At 44.9% G+C, this 4899-nt stretch overlaps 1 protein-coding gene across 2 annotated transcripts in view; it reads left to right on the forward strand.

The window, feature by feature from the left end:
• Positions 1–2022: 2022 nt before the first annotated feature.
• fars2 (phenylalanyl-tRNA synthetase 2, mitochondrial) overlaps positions 2023–4899 on the forward strand; it is a 53902-nt gene continuing 51025 nt past the window's right edge. The window contains exon 1 of one of the 2 annotated variants that reach the window (XM_037973156.1): positions 2023–2099. The gene's annotated coding sequence lies outside the window, so the exon portion shown is untranslated. The remainder of the gene's footprint in view (positions 2100–4899) is intronic. The other variant, XM_037973158.1, reaches the window with a different exon arrangement.

The raw sequence follows: 4899 nt of genomic DNA on the forward strand, positions 1-4899 counted from the left end.
AGTCAGTGTCCAGCAACCGGACGAGTCAGTGTCCAGCAACCAGACCAGTCAGTGTCCAGCAATGAGACTCATCATGAACTTGAGATTAATTTTGGACTTTAAATGATTTGTTTAAACCGATCTTTGTCCAGGTTGGAATAATTTTACAGAATACAACTTAAATGTGTTTTAAAAGCTTTCCTCTGATCCACACATGGTCAGGGTCAGGTGTGTCCCTGACCCTGACCCCACAGGCTCAGGTGTGTCCCAACATCACCTGTTAGTGATCAGGACTGACTGCAGTTCACAGTTTCTCCTGACAAACCGTCCTCCTCGGATAAAAAGAAACTGGTTCAGATGTTCAGGAACCATCAAGGCTCAGGAACCTGCTGGAACACCAGTGTCCCTGTCCACAGTGTCTCTGTCCACAGTGTCCCTGTCCACAGTGTCCCTGTCCACAGTGTCTCTGTCCACAGCGAAGACAGTTCTTCATCGACTGAGAGGACCAAGAAAGAAGCTCCAAAACCTTCAAGCTGGACTGAAACAAATGTCTTCTGGAGACAGGTTTGATGGTCAGAAGAGACAAAGACTGAGCCGTTTGGACACAAAGACAAGAAGGACATTTGGAGGATACGAGATGAGGCTTTCAGACCTCAGAGCATGGTGGTGGTAGCATCATGATGTGGTACAAAGAGAAGAGGACAACCTCCAAGTTCTTCAACTTCACCGTAAACCAGCAGCTGGACGGTTGAAACAGATGTGTTAAGAACTTCTGACCACTTTCTTGATGTATTTGTTCCCCCAATTAGACGATAGAAATTCCGTTTTTTTTCCTGTCCCTGAATGCAACAGGAACAAAAGCTGACAGTAACATTCATCATATCAGCAAAAACTCTTAGATTTAGCTTCAGAAACCTGAAGAAAACACAGAGGAAAGGGCCAAAAACAAAGCCCGGGGTTTAAATCATCTGATTTGTTTGTTTGTTAGCAAAATATCCCATGAACCACTGGAGGGATTTTAATTTAAGATGGGCACCTCAGGACCTCAGCAAACATAAAAATAGCTACAACTTAGGCAGTTTTACAGAAACTGAGTTAAAGATTGGGGTGGTAGTAGCTGATAGTCATACACCAGTATCTAACAGGTCAGGCGAGATCTTTGTTTAAAACTTTGGGATGCAAGGCTGTGAGTAATATCACACCTGGACCAGTTTAAATCCTAATTTATAAAAATATTGAGCTTAAAATGAAGCCAACTACGACCACACTGCAGGTGGGTCAAGTATCTGAGAGTAAAACTGTTTTTCTAACATCTGAAGCAGTTTTCTCTGAATTATTGTCAGACTGAAGGCTCTCCTGCAGGGTTAGAGTAAACTGTGTTAATAAACCATCTCCAAAAACAGAAAAAGGTAAAGTTATGGAGCTAAATGTCTGTCTGCGCCTCCCTGCATCAGCTGCAAACAAACCAGCTGTAAAGTCATGCTAAAGGAGGGCTGTGGTGCTGATAAACATTTAATCCAAACATCGGTTTTTATTTTAAATAAATATGCCATCTAATATAAAATAACACATCTGTCTCCTTTACAGTTAAAGCCTTCTTATGAAATGTTTCGTAAGCTTCTAACACACGACAGACCGGTGGATGATGGGAAGATAGCGGAGAGCTGCGGGTTTTATCGGCTCCCCCGCCGCTGACAGCCGCTTTAAACCGGTCAGAAGGACCCCTCAGCCCGCTCACACTCCAGCTCTTACCGGTAGTTGTACGAAGGAAAGTTCTTGCTCTCCCTCAGCATCATTCTGTACAGAGAAATCACCTGGGGTCGTGTGGAAGCAGCCATGTTGTTGCTAACAACGCTCCGCTCCCTCCGGGACCGTCTGAGCCTCAGGACCCTTATTGATGTCTGACCGAGGAGCGCCTGAACAGAAATAAGAGTTTTAAGTCAGATGTATGTCCCTGTTTATTGATATATTTAAATTATTATAAATTTATGTGAAGATTAAAATAGTTAAAGGTATTTAAAATTTTCAGGTCAATTAATAAAAAGGACTTGGAGGTAAATATTGACTCAGGCGCGCCTCCGCTGACTGTACAGCATCCCAACTCTGGAGTGTGACAGCAGGTGAGTTAGCTTTGCTCATTTTAACCTCTAAAATAAGGTCGTTAGCATGTAAATTAAAGGTTTTTATGAACGGCCTATACAATCACAGTACAACGCTTAATCACACATCTCAAACCGGCTGTTTTTAAGGCTCACCTGGGCTTTAATTCCACCTTAAAAGTCTGTGTTATGGGTCAGCGTGTGAGCTGCTCTGCTGGAAGCACAGCTAACAGAGTTTAAACTGCTCTAAAAGGCTTAGTTTGTCAAAATTAAGGACTGCATAGACACTAAGTTATTTTTTAACTCGGAGGGGCTTTAAAGCTGACGTTAGAGCTCATTTAAAAACGTCCTGTGTGACCTTCCTGTAAAGTTGGATCCACCTGGATCAGAACCTGTTACTCCAACTCCAATTTATGAGGTCCTAAAATCAGTTCCAGCCTCAGATGAACAACATGACTTATTTGACTGGTTTGATATTTATGGAATAAAATCTAAACCAAAATCCAGAACCGGTGAGTCCAGACTGTGATCCAGCAGCTTGTAGAACCTCCTTCAGGTGTTGGACAGATGGCCTCAAATCTGACTTCAGAATCAGCCCAAACCATCAGCCCTCCACCACCGTGCTGACAGCTGCAGTGCATTCTGGGTAAACATCTGTCCTCTGGTCTGGTTCTGCTCCAGAAGTCCTGTGGTTCCTTCAGATGAACCTAAGTCGAGCTGCCATGTTGTTTTTAGAGAGAAGCGTCTGACCTCAGAACAGTTCTCCTCTTTGGTCCAGAGGAGACACATCTGTTCACATCTGGCTTCTTCTTTGCCTGTTATGATCTGGAGATGATGGAGATTCAGAGTCTTTGATTCAGGAACTTTATTGTGAAAGTGTTCCTCTGTTCTCAGACAGTTCCTGTCAGCTGGTGAACCTCTGCCCATCTTCAGCCTCTAAAAGCTCGTCTTATCTCCACTCCTCTGACTGACCTGCTGACAATTAACCTCATTAGTGACTAAATGCTCCTCCAGATGTTTCTGACTTTTCCAGCTTTTTGTTGCTCCTGGAACAACTTTTTACAGACGTGTTGCTGCCATCAGATACAAAATTACCTAATTTAAAAAAACTGGTACAATTTCTTAGTTTAAACATTTAATATGTTTACTATACTCCACTGTGACTAAAATATCGGCTCACACTGTTTTTACTTATATCTTTCACACTCTCCCATCTTTGTGTGATGTGGGGTTGTATTTTGGAAGTGACCTTTGACCCCTCTCAGATTAAGGCATCATTGGTTTATTTTGCTCCTAAAGCCAACGTGTTGAAACGCAGCTCGATGTCTCACGTCCAGTTTTTGTTTCAACCCGTGACCCGTGGATGCAACATATCAGCTTTATCTGTGTGTGTGTGTGTGAGGGTGTGTGTGTGAGCATGTGTGTGAGCGTGTGCGTGCGTACAGTGTGCTCTTTAGCAGCAGATGTGTAAAAGGTCAGAGACTCATCCTGGTTGTTGATGTCCTGCTGTCTCGGAGTGTAAAGGTCAACGATGCAGCTGTGTGAGTCTGGGCGTGTCGGTGCTGAGGTTCTGCTCGGGTCGGGTCGATGTGGACCTGCAGCTCTGTAGATCAGCTGTAGTTGGTTGGTGAAGATTTATACGAGCATCAGAGGTTCGTGATTCATTTGTTCCTGAAAATGTGTGAAACTTGTGTTCCAGGCGGCGGGCGATATGCATTCCTCAAAGGAATGAAACGGCGACCTGTTCCCTCCTTTAATCCTTCCGTCGTGTGTTCAGAGCAGAGCGACGGAGGATTTTCCTTCCGGCTGACCGACTCTCCTCGCCTCAGTCTGAATCCTGCAGATCAGCCGAGTCTCTGAGTGGTTGTTATCGCCCGACACGTCCGACTCGTCCGACTCGTCCGAGTCAGTCCTGCTGCGTCTCTGACATGAATCCTCCGTCTTCATCAGGCTGGATTCACATTAACCTGATGAGATTTGGACAGTTTGTCTCAGAAACCTGAGTTCTCCAGGACTGTTTCCAAGCCGAGACTTCGGCTGATTTAAGGCTCGGAGGGACTCAGACCACGAGCTGAACTCCTGGAGAACTGAAAGTTAAATCAGTCAACACGTTTACATGTTTCCCCTCCGTCTGAGAAACGAAGCTGAAGTTTTAAATGAGCTGTGAATCTCTCAGCTTCTTCAGGACGTTTGAGCTCCAGCAGGTTGTGACGAGAACAAGATGAAAATAATCTTCTTCTCTTCATTTAATTTCAGATTATTCAGCTTTTTATTCAAACGCTTATTTCTACAAATAAAAGGTTTCAGAAATGCTTCATGGCCGCCGCAGCTAATCTTCAGATAAAAGTGTGATGAAGGGCGGCGGGCGATATGCAGTTGTTGTGTTTGGAGGTAAACACTGTTTTCCTCCCGTCTTCAGAAGAGAAACTTTAGTGACTCTGATTGAATGAAGCTGCGGATGAGTTCATTTAGATCACAGTTTCTGCCTCACAGATCAAGAACCCCGCCGTTCCTCCATCGATCGCCTCCTCCCGGGTTCAGATCCGCGGAACGATCCGTCTGGACCGCATCAGCCCCGTGACCCGGACCGGATCACTTCCAGTCCGGCGGCAGAACTAATCCCACCCTGCAGATCCATGGGCCGCTCCTCAGGGAGCTCGAGGAAACGGAAGGACGGAATAACAAAGAAAGTAAAAATATAAAAACAGAACAAGCTGCACAATAAAGCCTCAGCATCACATGACTGATGGCTGAATCCTGCAGAAACCTGCAGAAACCTGCAGAAACCAGCTGAAACCTGCAGAAACCAGCTGAAACCTGC

Source organism: Kryptolebias marmoratus, linkage group LG21 (assembly GCF_001649575.2).
Source record: "Kryptolebias marmoratus isolate JLee-2015 linkage group LG21, ASM164957v2, whole genome shotgun sequence".
NCBI classification, from domain to species: domain Eukaryota; kingdom Metazoa; phylum Chordata; class Actinopteri; order Cyprinodontiformes; family Rivulidae; genus Kryptolebias; species Kryptolebias marmoratus.